This window comes from Protopterus annectens, chromosome 3.part1 (assembly GCF_019279795.1).
Source record: "Protopterus annectens isolate FY-2018-M chromosome 3.part1, PAN1.0, whole genome shotgun sequence".
NCBI lineage: Eukaryota > Metazoa > Chordata > Ceratodontiformes > Protopteridae > Protopterus > Protopterus annectens.
In genome coordinates, this window is record NC_056732.1 from 1,256,636,980 (window position 1) to 1,256,654,162 (window position 17,183).

Sequence of the window (17,183 nt, forward strand, 5' to 3'; positions counted from 1 at the left end):
TGATGCCTGTGAAATCCCCAGGCTATCCCCAGTTGGCCTTTGAAAGGTACCTGTAGCTAGTATTCTTAGCCCTACACATAGCTTGGTATCCACTGGGATGGCTTCCCCTCTGCTAGTTCTGTGTTTCAGGTGTTTTTGGCACAGCTCAACAATTTACTGTAGAAGGTCCTTGTCCACCCTATAGCGCTCCACTATCTCCAGCTCATGTAACCCCTGGTAGGTTACCCTGGGTCTATACACTCTTCTCCATCTCCTCACTGTGGGTTGGTCGACAGCATTCTCATCCTCACCACCCTCAGCCTCTTCCACATGTTGATGTATGATAGCTGCTGCAGCCCCTATCATTTTGTTGTTTTTTGTTTGTTAAAACTTCCCCACTTGTATACACGGTGGTGTAGAGTATGTGGGAAAAACAGAGGGAAAGGTGTTTGCATAGTTTATATTAGTGTTCTGGACTGGGCTGCTGCCTGTGTAATTGGCTGATTCTGATACATTTCACCTGCCAGCAATGTTAGTTCTCCATTACCTTCCTACTGCTGTTTTCCCTTCCTATTGCCTTCCTGTTTAAGCCCGGGAGCACACTGCACAAACACAGTGCTCAAATGTGCACAGAGCTGCTATTTCCTGGTTTACTTTTTTTTTCCTTTAAAACCCGGTGCGCAGCATGCACACCCACTTAAGCTCTGCTAAGCTAAGGGTAAACCTGAGCCACAGGGTTCCAGTCCACTTACAGTATGCCTGAACCCCCCCCCCCCCAATGATGTCAGCTAACTCTTAGGCTTGAAAAAGCTATTTCTGCACTTACACTGTTGGTTGCTGAGTAGCATTGAGGGGAAATCTGGGATTCAGTATCATTCCCCTCATTTGCATAGGATTGCCTGCTAATGCATAGTTACAGGTCCCACACTGAGCCTCCCCCTTAGCAACCACTATTCACTGGCCATGTTGTCTTATGCCTGCCATTGAGTATTATGTAAAAATAGTGATTTTGGTTAGACTGCTATTTCAAGTTATTTTTTATATTTTCAGCCAGATCCCATTTGCACTCCGCTGCCCTATGCTTAAACAGGCAAAAATGGCTAAAAAAAAAAAAAAAAGTTATTATTTTTTTTAAACTGTTTTCCGTGCCAATGGCTATATATTTGGCCATTGGCATGCTTTACACGTTATATACACCCTTTATTTGGAGCCGTCATGGCTCCGTTTTGTAGTTTGCAGAAATGTACTCGGTTACTAACTTGAGTAAATTTCTGCAGATTAAACTAGTCCTGCATGGCCAGCTTCCAGCTCCCTGGATCACAAATTCACCTCATTTGCATGATTTTCACCTGCAAATGGGGTAATTTGCATACAGGAGCTGCGTCCGTGCAGGAATAGTGCAGGAGTGCTCGTGCATGTCCCTGCAGCTTATTCCTGGATCGCACTACAGACATATTGCATCCTTGAGCTCCTGCACTTTTCCTGCACACTGTGCAGGGCTTGCTGAATCCGGGGGTCAGACTTTTATACAAGAACACATACGTATATATTCCAGATTTGCCAGAATACATACAGAAAAACTTTACAATTATTAACTTTCATGCGAGAACACATTCATTTTTAGTAGTACACAGTTGTGCAAGTTATCATTTTTATTTTTTTTTTATTTATTTAACATTTGTTGACCAGGAAAGTCTGACTAGGTTCCTCAGATCCTGTTTTCAGTGGAGGCCCAGGGAGAAATGCTCCAGAATCATATCATTCAGTATTACATTCCAATAGATAAGAGACATGTAATCAATCTTCTAAAACAGCTGCTGTATTAGATTTATGATAATGAAAGTTTCAACATGAAGCCAAGGTTTTCAGTGATACATAGTAATTGAGAAGGGGTTAGTCGGGGTTTGTACTGGGGCATAGCCAATGCATTTTTAGTTGTTTTTTAAGAGGTATTTTAAATTGAGTTAAGGAGGGGACTGCAGTAAGTTCAGCAGGAAATAAGTTCCAGGTTTTTGCAACAAACTTGGTAAATAATGATTCACCAGCTAAGTTGTTGGATTTAACAGTTTGTACTAGCATTCTATTGGAAGAGCAGAGTGCTTTTAGTTTACTGTAGGGGGTGATAATATTTTTAAGTATGGGCATGCTTTCCGGTTTGTAGAGAACTTTGTGAGCAGCTATTAATTGGTTATACTGAAGCTGGCAGGGTAGTTCTAGCCAGCCTAGCAATTCAAGGTTAAGACAATGATGTGTTCTATATGCTAAACCTGTGACAAATCTGGCAATATTATTATAGCAGCTAGTGAGCTTACTGAGGTCAGATTTACTTAGGTTTGTGAAAATAGGAGAGGCACAAAGAAGGGTTGATAGTAAACGTGTTCGGGCAATCACAGTTCTAGCAGATGGGGTTAGGAATGGTTTAATCTTATATAAAGAGCCAAGTTCTTATTGACTGTTTTAATAGTTCAGTCAATGTGAGCATCTAACTTAAGATTATTGTCGATTATTACACCTAATAGTTTAGTACTTGGTTCTGGGGAAATTATGGTGACATTGTTAGATTTTATGGTAAATGATGACAAAGGGACCTTACGAGTGGGGCTGAAGAGTAAAAGCTTTGTTTTATTTGGATTTAATAGGAGACATCAGTCAGTGAGCCAGTTTTCTACTTTGTTAAAGGTGTTTTGGGATAAAGTCTGTAAGTCTATTGGGGAGGTAGCAGAACAGATTAGGGTAGAGTCATCCGCATACTGAATACAAGTTGCATTTGGGATGACTCTATACAGATTGTTAATGAATATGGAGAATAGGAGGGGGCCTAATATAGACCCCTAAGGGACTCCAAGGGTGATTGGTAATAGGTAGAATAGGTTATGCTTCCATAGTACAAAATATTGACTGCCACTTAGGAGTGAAACCAGCAAATTGCCTGGTTATCTATGGAAAGTGTTTTTAGTGTCCATAAGAGTAGCTGGTGGTTTACCATGTCGAATGCCTTGGATAGATCTAGAAAGAGGGCAGAGGAAAGCTTGTTACGATTACGGTTTTGATTTATTGGTCACTAATTGGTCAAATATATTGGTCTCTAACAGCTGAAAGCTGTTCTTTCAGATCAACAGCATCATCACATGAGTAATCCTAAAAAATGTTTGTCAACTACCCATATTCTTCATGCATTTCATAATTATACCCCATCTCCTTTCTCCATCACTACAACTCAGCCATTGGTTCATTTATAACACATTTTCTTGATTCCATTAAATGACTTATCACAGAAAAGCATACTCTTTAGCTTTAGTTTTTACAAGATGCTTATGCTACTGTCAGTCAGCAGCTTCATCACATTTGCCATCCCAAAAGTATTAGTTAAAATTCTTATAAAATGCTGAAAGAAACTTAAGGAAAAAACACTTTACTTTAATAATCTACATCCAGAATTTAAAAAAGTCTATCTGGTCAATCTTTTATGCTGTCACTATTCTAATTAAATGTTCTACAAAGGAAGATAAGGTCCCCTAAATACAGAAATGTGGACTAACTGTTCAGCTGCATGGGTGGCCTTCAGTTCAGATTAGAACATTTTCATCCCATATTGTTGATATTGCTTTTATCTAATATCATCAGAATAGATTATCTAATAAGCATATTATATACATCTTCTCATCTACCTCTGAGGTTTTAATATCCTATTCAGTATACAGCATTAGTTTCAACCTAATTATGGTACAGCTGCTGCCTGGACATGACCAGATACATTCAAACACATATGGACAAGGGCAGCTTACTAGTCACAATATTTATCGGCCTTTTGATAGCTTTTTATATTGCCTACCACTTCAAGCTCTTACTCATCATAAATGTTTAGGTCTTAACTCAAATGCAACTAAATGGTTCTCTAACTGGCGAATAGACTACAAGCACTAAAATGAAACTACATTGTACTCTGCCTTATATTAATAGATATTTTTCCAAAAGGCTTATTCCTTGAACCTTTGTTGTTTACAGTCTTCATAAATACTATGACGAGGTTTTGTGATAATGCCAAACTCAAGCAATATGCAGATTATCCTGCCTCATTCTTTCTGACAATTCCATTACAACTCATTATCATCATGATCACCAGCCCCCTTTTTCCCATTTTTTCTACATGGGGTCGGGGTATCTTGTTAACTGTCGCCAACTCTCTCGATTCAGTTCCACATTCCTGCCTTCTTCAACACTCATGCCTGACTGTCGCATATCTTCTTTCACACAATCTCTCCACATCTTTGCTAGCTGTCCTTGCTTTCTCTTACCTTTTTCCTGTCTGTCCCAAATCTTCCTCACCAGATTGTCTTCTGCTTTTGCACACATGTGCCCAAACCACTGTAATCTGTTCTCTTTGATATTTTCTGCAACTGGAGCTTCTTTGGCTTCTGCTCTTATGTCCTCATTTCTTCTTCTGTCCCACAGTATGCATCCCACCACCTTTCTCAGGCACTTAATTTCTATTACCTCTAGCTTCTTCAACTGTTTACTAGCAAGGTTTCTGTACCATACAGTACTACTGGTCACACCACTGCCTTGTACACCTTACTTTTCAGCTTCTTTGGCATTATTCTGTCATAGACTGCACCTGATACTCTATGCCAGTTGACTGCAGCCCCTCTGATTCTAGCTTTGACCTCTTCATTCAGACTACCCTTCTCCTGAACTACTCCTTCCAGATACTTGAATCTGTTTACCTGTTCCACTATCTTCCCTTCTGTCTCTATTCTCAGATTCTTCTGAATTCCCCAGTTTGCTGCCATTACCACCATCTTATCTGTGCTACGTTTTATTCCATGTGCCTTCAGATTTGCATTCCATTTGCCTATCCTTTGCTGAAATTCTAACTCAGAGTCTGCCTGCACTGCCACATCGTTTGCATACAGCAGCTTTGTTGATCCATCCCCTCCAACCTGTTTGCTAATGTAGTCCGTCACCAGTATGAACAGCAGTGGGCTCAGAGCTGAACCCTGATGTACACCTACACCCACTGGGAACCCCTCTGTGAGATTGAATACTGTCCGTACCTGAGTCATTGGGTCCTTGTACATAGCCTGCACTAATTCTACCTATGTTTCTGGGACTTCAAACCCCCACAGTTTCTTGGGACCTTGTCATATGCTTTTTCCAAGTCTAGGAATGCCCAATTGGACTCTCTCCTCATCTCTAGCTTCTTCTCAGGTATCTGTCTCAATGCAAACATTGGGTCAGTTGTGCTGCATCTTGATTTGAATCCAGACTGCTCATCTCCCATCTTACATTCTACTACTCTGCATATACGTTTATCAATCACCCTCTTCAGAACTTTTGTGCAATGTGATAGGAGTTTGATGCCTCTGTACTGCCCACAGTTGTAGATGTCCCCTTTGTTCTTATAGACTGGCACATGTATGCTTATTCTTCAGTCATCTGGGATACACCTTTCTCTCCACACTGCTAGTAGTTCCCTCAGGAGCCATTTCTCCCCTATCTCACCCAACATCTTTATCATATCTGCAATGATCTCATCTGAGCCTGCTGCTTTCCCTGACTTCATCTTCCTAATGCTGTTCTTACTTCTTCTACGGTGGCCTCCTCTTCTTCTCTCATCTTAAGCTCTTTCTGGGGCAGTACAGCTTCTGTGGGGTTTTCTTCATTCTGAAGCTGCAGGAAATACTCCTTCCATCTGCCTTTGATGTCCTTTTGGCTGGTGAGCAGGTTGTTGCTGGCATCCCTTATGAAGGGTGTTTGACTATCTTCTTTATCTTTTTTTCTTTGCCTTGCAACCTGATGTAGTTTTTTGTGCCCCTTACTGAGTCACTTTCAGAAGATGGCACAGTGCCTCCGATGCCCTATACTTTGCTATTGCAACTTCTTTCTTAGCTTCTTTGTTAGCCAATCAGTAGTCCTTCCTACCCTGGTCAGTCTTTTCTGTTTCCCACTTCTTCCTGCACTCCTTTTTTCTTTTGATGACTTCCTGGATTTCTGCATTCCACCACCTTATGTACCTTATTTCCACACCTGGCTCTGCCACATATCTTTTCTATAGTCCTAACACATGCTGTTTTTAGGTGTTGCCATTCTTCTTCAACTCCACCTATTTACTCCACTTCTTGGGGTGCTAGAGCCCTGAGTAATTCCTTGAACTGTTGTACTTTCTCTCCAGTCAACTTCCAGGTCTTCAGCCTGGTGTCTGTTGACCTTAGAGTTTTCTCTGACCACTGCTTGCAGCTGATTGTGGCAACTAGTGGTTTATGCTGTGGGCTGACTGTTTCATTGGGGATGACTTTGCAATCATGGATTCTGCCCCAGTGGCTTTTTCTTACTAGGAGTAAGTCTACCTGAGTTGCATGTTGACTACTCTTGTATGTGATCTTGTGACTGTCTCTCTTTCTGAACCATGTGTTGGCTACTATTAAGCCATTTACCAGAGAGAAGTCTAAAATGGTTTCTCCTTCTTTATTTCTGTTGCCTCACCCGTGTGGACCCAGGCAGTCCTCATAGCCTGTTCTGTCTCAATATATGCATTCAAGTCACCCATTATCAACACCAATTCATGTTGTCCTGCTTTATCTAGTAGGTCCTGCAACTGCTGTCTGAATGCACACTTTTCCTCACTATCACAATCCTGCTGTGGGGCATAAGCTGAGATTATGAATACTGCCCTATCATTACACTGGAGTCTGACTGCCATGAGTCTGTCATTAATTCTGATAATATCCCTTACTGCCTTCTGAAACCTCTCTCTCACCACTATTCCTACACCATTTCTAGCCTGCCCTTTACCTGAGTAGTAGACTCTGGATCCCAAGCTGAGTGGCTTTGCTGCACTGCCCTTCCATCTCATCTCCTAGATACATAGGATGTCCAGCCTCCTCCATATCATCATGTCATCCACTTCCACGTCCTGTCAATGAACCTAGATTAAGTATAACAATTCTCAGTTCATGTTTGGCAGGTTGGTTGGTTTTATGTCCAGCTTTCGCTCAACAGAGCTATCCCAGGTAACCCAGGCTGGGCAACTCGACACCAGCCAGCCAGTAGCTTATTGACCCAGGACTGCTGGGCTTTATGGCGGGCACACACTGGCCAATAGGGGCACATATACCCCTCCCACCGTTAGCATGGGTCCCTGGCGTGGGTCAGAGTAGGCCGGGTCCTCAACCCACTTATCACCGGTAACTACCCATGCCCATTTTGGCAACATTAGACAACATGACCAAATCACCAAGAGACATATTTTACACCATTGAGTGGCTAGCCCTGCCATGACATGCAGTTTGTGATCAGTGTTCTCCTATCTTGAGGATACTGCGCACTACAGTAGATGCCTAAAGCATTACAACTATTGAAAAATTGCAAATCTTTCACCCCAAAATGTCCTATCAGTCTAGGATTATATCTTAAAACTAATAAGAGAAAATAAAGGCTATTCTTACCAGAATCAACCTCCACTAATAATCCTTGTGTCTCTTCTAATAACTCCTCACAGTCAAAAATCCTCAATGTCCACTGCTAAGGTAGATCACTACTCTGCGCTGTTAGCATTGATAAACATTTTGGTTGTATTATCAGCAGTCAACTTAACATATTAACATATTGTGAGTATGACCACTCAGACAACCCAGAACCTTGGTTACCTTTACTAAAATGCTGCAGTCCTATCTGACTCTGCTGAATGTCTACTGCAAACTCTTTTACTCATTCCATTTTGACCAATGTATCACCTATCCTTTGACATAAAATGCAACATGCCTATCACAAAACAACTCTTTATGCTGGACTTCACCATGGAAGGACTTATCTTTATTTGCCCCCACATCAGCAGAACTGGCTTGAGATCGATCAACATTTTGCAAACATGCAATTGTGTCTTTCTCAAAAGTTGCAATGCTTGAACAATGGTCACGCCATAACATCATCACCTTGAAAGAAATCACATTGGACATCAACTGGGAAAATTGTGCAGATCTCTGTTAAAACTAAATTTGGTGATTCTGTCTTCAAACAACCATCTGACTTGTAATATAATCACTATTATATATATTATATATTATTATTATTGTTGTTGTTATTACTATTATCAATTATTCACTATGTTGGCAGTGTCAGTGGTGCAACAGTGCAGAAGACTGTATGTTCTATTATCATACCAAGTAGATTGATAGCTGGTAGCACAGTGCAGTATAAGTGGGGTGCTGCACCCCTGAATAAGTCATCCTTTGGATGAGATATTAAAACTGAGGTGCCATCTACTTGATTTGGAGGTAGCTCAGGTGGATATAAAGGATCCATTGGCATCTATCAAAAACAGTGAAAGCCCTTTATTTAACAAAAATTTTGAATATTTACAATATAACTGAATAAATAAAATGTTTACATTATTTACAATATTATACACAAACTATTTGCATTGACCTCTTATTTACTTTTTTTACATTCAAAATACATTTATATCTGACCCCACTGTACTTCCCATAGCGAAAATCGTATTTTTTTAAACATTTCCAATAAATTCCATTTAGCATTATATATAATTTCATTCACTGTTTGCTTCCAGATTTTCCACATAACATTAAATATTTGTTTTAAACCTTTCTAATAAACACATTGTTTTTATCTTTAAAAAACATATTCAGTCTTATCCATATTAATATTTTTGTATCCCTTAATTTCTTCTAAATAATGATTCTCATCTAACTAACTTCATAATGTAGCAGTTCTTTTACAATTCAAAAAGGCACGTTCAGTCATTTCTTCTTTATGACAATAGTTACATATGCCTTTTATACGGCATGTTTGCTTTGACTGGTAATTTCTTTTTTGCCAAGCTCCACAAAAAAAATCCTTATAGTCTGCTTTATTTTTAAATCTGTCATTTCTTGGTTTTATAGCTCTGATTTTCACTTCCTACAATTCTTTCCATGGGCATGCATAAAAATATTTCACCATTACTTTTTTATACCACTTTTTTATTTCATCTTTTTTTATTACATCTTCTGAATCTTCTTTGCTTATTTTCCACATACAATTTTCTCTTGATATGCTTTCATTTCTTCATTCACATAACCTTTTACTCCTTTATAACTTTTCATTGCATCTTATTTTTTATTTGTTTTCCAATAACAGACTTATTAAATTACATTTTTTCTTTAACCGTTTAAGTATTTTATATAGGTATAATAAAAATGCAAAAACCACATGATTTGTAAGTCTTAAACCACCATTCTCCTTTGCTGCATATAACACACCTCTCTTTACAGGATTAAGATGAGATCCCCATATAATGGAGAAGATGGTATTAATAATATATTTTTCAGTTGACAACAGCATACTAAACACACTAGCTATATATTAAATATTTCCTAATAAAACCAAGTTAACCAAATACACTTTTTTTTTTGAAAGTTTAAAAGACTTCCAAAAACAACACATTTTTTTTATTTTTTCATGTTTCCCCATTATAGTAATATATCTTGTTTTCCAAATGTAATAACTAATGACTTCATTTCTTGAGTGCTGAATTCAATATCTTTAATTCTACCTTCATGATATAAACCTTTGTTTTTTCTATGTTCAAACACACACCAATGTTGTAAATACACAAATTCAACTTGCTTATAACTTCTTCCATTCCATTTAAATGCTTAGTAACTAGAATAATCTGCATATGATAACATTATAGGATATCAGTGCCTTCCTTTGTTCTCTAGCAAATATTACCATCTATTGAATTAATATAAATAGTTACTGCAGTCATAACTAGAGAAAATGTAAATACTTATTTCTTCACTCAGCCATCCATTAATACAAACTTTAATTTTGTTCACTGTGTATGCTTTAACACATACCTTTCTTATTATCATACTTAAATGATAAGCTTTGAATATATCCCATAGCATATTATGCTGAATAATGTCAAAAGCTTTGCTTAGATCTCCTACCATAATTAAAATCTCTTCTTGTCTATTTAGTATGTAATCTACAATTTCTCTAAAAATTGTTAATAATTCTGACATCCCTTTCCTTGAACACTATATATTGAATCTAATATAATATTCTTAAGTTTTGATTCCATTCTTTTCTGTAGTATTTTTATACAGATTTTATAATTAGTATTATTCAAAACAATAGGCCTACAGTTTCTTATATGTTTTCTCTCAAGTTATTTTTCCATCCAAATTTAACAATTCCACTACATAATTCCTTATATTTAAATCCTTCATTAAACCACTAATTTAATATTTCTATGAAATACAGCTTTTGACTTACTGTCATGTTTTTCTCTTGACTTTTTCCATACAAATTTAGCAATTCCACTACATAGTTTTTATACATTTATTGTTTATTTTATTTATTTATTTAACATTTCCTGACAGGGAAAGTCTGGCTAGGACAAAGCCTATTTTCAGTATAGGCCCAGGGAGAAATGCTCCAGATGCAGGTCTTTGGAATGTGCGAGGAAACCAGAGTACCTAGAGGAAACTCAAATGCATGGAGGACATGCAGACTCCACACAGAAGGCACCCCAGCTGAGAATTGAACCAGTGAATCTCTTGCTGTGAGGCAGCAATCTTAACTGATGTACTGCCATACCACCTAAACCATCCAGACCCACTGCTGTATGTATATTTACTTGTCTTAATACTACATCCAGTTCTTCTAATCTTATATATACTATATATATATATATATATATATATATATATATATATATACATTATTTATATTTTTCCAAATCTATGTTTTCTTGCTCAGAGAAAATTCTTAATACTTTAATAGTATCTTTAAATAAATCTTTTATATATTTTACAACAATACACATTATATCTCTTTGGTCTTTCTGTATTATACTTTTTTGTCTTTTAATTCTTTATACTATCTTCCTTAGCTATTTTATTTAAATAAGGAGCTATCTCTCTTTTTTTTTCCTTATAGGAAATATCTTTTTATACAACAGCTTTTTTTATTTTTTTTCCTTGGTTTATTGCATATAGCTCGTGTTCTTTCTAAAAATATTCATTTTCGTTCCTTTCTAAATTTTTAAGTTCTTCACTTAACATACTATAACTCTTTTTTCACTTGTCATCCTTGATATAATTTTATATTACTTTGTAAAAGGTGGGAAATTGTCATAATACTAAAAGTTCTTTAAACACAAGGTACTGGGTTTGATTCTTATATAGGGTAACTGGCTAGGCTTAAAATGGCCCCAAAGGGCAGTTAGCCTAGTAGTAATCTACAAGTCTAAGATATCCACCATTCAGACCAATCTTTATAAAACTGCTGCATACTTATGTGAGCTTCCCATAATTCCAACTTTTTTTTTTCACCATTACCTACCCACTCTACTTCATCAATTATTTTAGACCTATCTTAACTTTACTAATTTTGTCTCTGAACTATCCAGATAGCTTTATGATCTGAAAAAGCTGTGCCTACTGTACTCTCCTTTTTTTTCACATCCTTCCGAAAGCAAAAAGTCTATCAGTGTTTTATACATTCCTAGGTTCATAGGTAGGTGCTAGGCTATCAGCCCTGTGGCCTATATAAGCCTAGCCAAACAAATTCCTTGGATTTCACCACTCAAGAAAGTTATTTTCCTGCACCCCTGTCTAGAAGAGCCACAGAAGTGATCCCCGGGGTGAATTTCCTATTTCCCATCCAAATGTCGAGATTTTTCTTAAAGAGGGCTAATGAGGAGCTTTGCTTAACATGAATGGGAAGTCTGTTCCAGAGCATGGAAAGTCTCTGGAACAGGAGTCTATCCCTTCAGCATGTTCTGTTTATTGTGGTGGCAAAGTTTAGGTCCCTGGAGATTGTGACTCAGCGGGATTGGGGTTTCTTTTAGTGTAGCATGTCCAACAGATCTGGGTTTGACATGGCTTTGTATGTTAGGCAGAGGTCACCTCTGAGTAGATGATAAGTGACGGAATAGAGCTGGAGTTTTTTGAGACCGTCTGCGTATGGCATCTGTTTGAGGTTGGTAATCCTCTTAGTGAGGTATTTCTATGGCCTTTCTAGTTGTTGTAGATGTCTTGTGAGGTATATGCCAAATGGGACATTGTACTCAATAATGGGTGTGATGAGGGATGAGTACAGAGGAACAATGACCTCTTTTTTTCTGGAGGTGAACCCCTTTGTGATGAGGTGTGCCACATAGAAGGATTTCCTGATTACTGTGGTGATGTGATTATCAAAGGAGAGACTAATGTCCACCTATGTCCCAAGGTCTCTTATCACATTTTCGGTGTTTAGTAGGATACCGCCTATGTGGTAGTTCATGGGTACAGTGTTTTTCCCAAAGAGGATGACAATACACTTCTTGGCATTGAGCTTGAGGCCATGACTTTGACACCAGGCATCAGTCTCAGAGAGGCCCCTTTGCAGAATGTCCACATCATTAGGCAATTCTATTATGGCACCTAGTTTGCAGTCATCTGTGAACTTCATTAGCCAAAGACCTGCTGTATTAGCCTGGACTTCTGAGAAGTAAATGCCAAACAGGAGAGGACCCAGGACTGAGACCTGTGGTACTCCACTTGTCACTGGTCTGGAGCTGGATTTGGAGTCAGCTACTATCACTGTGTGGGTTCTGTCAGTGAGCCAGTTGGCCACCCATCTTGTGACATAGCGATTTATGCCCAGTTTAGTGAGTTTATCTATAATTCCAGAGTGGGGGATGGTGTTGAAAGCCTTGGCAAGGTCAAGATAGGCTGTGTGCTACACCTTTCCCTTGTTCATGGCTCTGGTGACTACTTCAAAGAAGTCAATCAGGTTTAGGAGACATGACCTACCTTTTACAAACCCAAACTGAGTGGGGTCCAGAGTTTGGAGATTACCTGGGTTTTTGTTTATAAGCTCCAAGATGATACTTTCCATAGCCTTGCAGACCAGGCTCATCAGGCTAATGGGGCGGTAGTTCCTGGGGTCCATGGTGCCACCCCCTTTGTGGAGTGGGATATCTGTCACTGTACCCCATTCAGTAGGCCCAAAGCCTAAAGTGAGGCTATGATTGAATATGGTACTTATGTGGGGTGCCAGCTTGTTCTGTAGTTCTTGCAGAACACAGCCTGGGATGTTGTCAGGTCCCATGGATGCTGTGTTCTTGGCTTTGGAGAGTGCAGTATTTACTTGTGCAGCCGTAATTACAGGGGCTTTGCATTCTTCCGGTATAGTGATGGACCCTTTGGGGGTGATATGACTGCAGAATGCTAATTACCTCATTTGCTGGTGAAAACCATGCAAATGAGGTGAATTACTGATTCACCAAGCAGCCAGGTATTCATGCAGGAACAGTGTTATTTACAGAACTGTATTCAGTTACTAACTGAATACATTTCTGCAAATAACAAAACGGAGGCTTGACAGCTTTAAAAAAAAAAATCAAACTTTTTTTTTTTTGGCCAATCTCAGCCATTTAAGCATAGGGCAGTGGCATGCAAATGGGATTGGGCAGAAATAATAAAAAAAAGGTGAAAGCTCAATTTTAAGAGAAATCTCCATTTTGCCATTATAGTCTATGGCATGCAGAATGAAAACAATACCAGGGAACAGTGGTTGTCAAGGGAAAAGGCTCTGTGTAAGTGCAGTAACTATGGACTAAGGCAGTAGGTTATGTAAATGAGGGCAAATTTATGGAATCACAAAAATCTTCTAAATCCCAAACTGCACCTAACCGTGTAGGTGCGCCAGCACGATGGTTTAACTAGAAGGAGCAACATACATGAAAATGTGGTGTGTAAGGCATGTTGTAAGTACATTGGAGCCCTAAGGTGCAGAGATAAGCTTAGCTAAGCACAGCTAAGCAACAGGGTGCATTTGAGGCTATATTGTCTTATTCCAAGAACTGAGGAATGTGTTCATGCCCAGGGGAGGGCTATTTCTTACTATTTGCATAAGCTAAACAGGTTTCCATGGTGTGCACCCATTCTAAAAAAAAAAAAAAAGGGGGGATAATAGCAGAACTATTTACATTTGGCCACTGGGTTTGTGTGGCTCACCTTGGGGCTTAAAAGGGGAAGAAATGGGAAGGGGAAAAAGAAAAAAAAGAAAAATAGCAGAATTAAAGAACTCAAGTACATATAACATAGCTTGCAGGTGGAATGCATCATAGTCAGCCAGTCATACAGGCAGCATCTGCAGCACAACAGTATAAAGTATGGAAACACCTTCTGTTTTTTCACACAAACTCTGCACCATTGGTGTATACATGCGGGGAACTTTTAACTGGAAAAAATGTTAGTGGCTGCCATTGCTTTGATCCATCAATATGTGCTAGAGGCTGAGGGCAATGAGGAGGATAATGCTGACAACTGCCACAGACCAAGGAGGATAAGAAGAGTGTTCAGACCCAGGGTAACTTACTAGGGGCTACATGATCTGGAGATAGTAGAGCATTACAGGGTGGACAGAGACATACTTCAGCAAATCACCAACCTGTGCCAGCCTCAACTCAGACCTACAACCAACCGAGGGGAGCCCTTCCCAGTAAATAGCCAGGTATGTGTAGCCTTAAGAATTCTAGCTACAGGTACTTTTCATAGACCTACTGGGGACATTATGGGGGGTCTCACAGGCATTTGCATCCTGGGTACACCACCAATTCCTAGATGCCATGCTATCACATGCCAGTGAGCACATGTACTTCCCCAACACCCGTGAGGAGAGGACCAGCAATATGCGTCTCTTCCACCGTGAAGCAGAACACCCAAAGGTACTGGGTGCCATAGACTGCAGGCACATCCACATCAAAGCACCACCCAGTGAACAGGGTAGGGTCTATGGGTCCACATAAACCACAAGGGATTCCCCTCCATCAACTGTCAGGTTGTTTGCATTGCCCAGAGCATTATCATGAATGTGTGCACTGGCAGCACTGAAAGCTATCATGACTTCCACATCTGGCATTCGTCACAGCTGTACCAGGCATTTGCCAGTGAGGACATCCCATGTGGCCATCTGTTGGTGGATGCTGGCTATGCACTGGAGCCCTGGATGATGACACCCATCAGAAATGCACACACACCCACACAAGAACATCATAATAAGGCAAACACACAAACCAGAATCATTATAAAGCATGTGTTTGGGATGCTCAATTCACGGTTCTGCTGCCTTGACACATCTGGTGGAGCCTTGTAGTACTTTCCAGCCACATGTACACACATGTTCATACTATGTACCATGCTACACAATATGATCCTGCAGAAACAGCTGCAGCAGGAACAGCATGGGGAAGGGCCTCACAGCCCAGCACCATTGCCAATGTCCCCACAGGCACAGAAGGACTCACAGGAGGAGGCTCCTGAGCCTGCTCCTGAAGGTAGACGAAGGCGTGCCCAGTATGCTCAGACCTTGGCAAAGAGGCAATGCATAACACACACACTGACACTGTAGGGACCACAAAGACTAACACCTCTCTCTGACTTGCACAAACAGTAAAATGGATGATACACACATCACATTACCTGTTACTTTCCATGTATAGGCACTGGCAGTGTACTGTGTGCATCTAACATAGGCGGCCTTCAAGCACCATCCTCACAACTGCCACAATCACAAGCTAAGTCAGTATTCATAACAATAAATTAATGTATTAGCATGTTCTGCTAGTATATCTATGATAATGCTGCATGCATGCAAAGGAATGGGGTGGCCTACAGGGATAGCAGCACACAACTGACAGCTATGTGGGACACCAGGAAATTTCTGGACAAAACTGGCCTCCACACACTATTCAATAGTACCCAAGGTGGTAAATCCCACAGCAGTATATGTGTGGGGACAACTAACTGGGGGGGGGGGGGTCAGAGGTCACAGACATGAATGTCAGGGTGGGGGTCCCATAACCACCCCTCACACCCACACAGCAAGTCAGCTGTAGAAAACCACAGAGAAATGTCTGGTAAAGGCATATACATGGTGGCAATGTTGAATTAAACCCCTACAGACTCCCACAGTGATAGCACAGCAGGACCTGCAGTTGCAGTAAGGCTATGAAGGGTAAGAAATCTGAAACTTAAATATATGCCAGTACAATCTGACCTGGGCTCTTTACTGATATGCCTCTAGTCCCCAAGACAGGGCAAAATAGTATTGTAAATGGAACTAAAATGTAAAGCAAATAGCGCAGTCTGTGCAAATGTGTACAGTTGACAGGTGTGCACCCACATAAATGCAGTAACATGTATGTTTGCAGGGAAATAGCAGCATAACACACATTGGCAGGCCAGTACCAATACACATGAAAACATGTTGCCTATCCACAATATGCAAGGGTCAATGAGCTATGTATATGTGTGGTTAATGCTGTCTGGATCTGGCCAGCATGTTCTCCTGGCATTCGTATTGTAGTGCCCTAGGTACAGTGCTGCCTTTGACAGGGCAATGTGCAAATAACCGCAGTGCCAACTGTTATGCATGTCAGTGACACCAGCTGCTCTGCACTGACATACCGGGAAGTCACCGTGCTATGTAGAATATATTACACATATTACTGACATCTTGAAGGATGTGTAGCAGAGGTGCCAAGGCTTTTGTGAATATAAATGCTTTGTGGTACTGTTGCCAGTGGTCATTATCAATAATCCTTTTTTCTTATGTTTGCTTTTACATATAATGGGCATGCCTGCACAGCTGAATGCACTCTGTACCCACACCTATAACTCCCAACCTCTGACAGCAAGATGTCTGGATAAGGGCAGAAATAAAAGTAGAACAAAGGCACAATGATAGGCATGTGTTGTAAATATCGCCCTTACATACTGAGAAAGTTGGTAGGGTGAGGGGTTTTCAGTAGCAGGAATTGTCTGAAGGTTATATATTCTGAAACAGTAATGTCTGTATTATTTTGTAACATCACACTTCAATTATATGTAACTAACTTGCCATAAAAACAGAAGTTTATGTAGAAAGGATGAAATTTCTAGCCAAACACCTGGACAACCTGCCAAAAAATGTACAGGTGAGAAGTATGCCTACACAAGGATATGACATCTCAGGTTACAATGATACCAAACAAGTAGGGTTACCACCTGTCCCACTTTGTGAGGGACAGTCCCTCTTTGGGCAGTTGTGTCCTGACAAAAAATTGTAAAAATGGCAAATGTCCTGAGATTTTAGGGCAAAATTATTTCCTATATTTTATGTAATAGTTGCATAAAACAGTTATTCTGCATCTAAAATACCCAAATGTT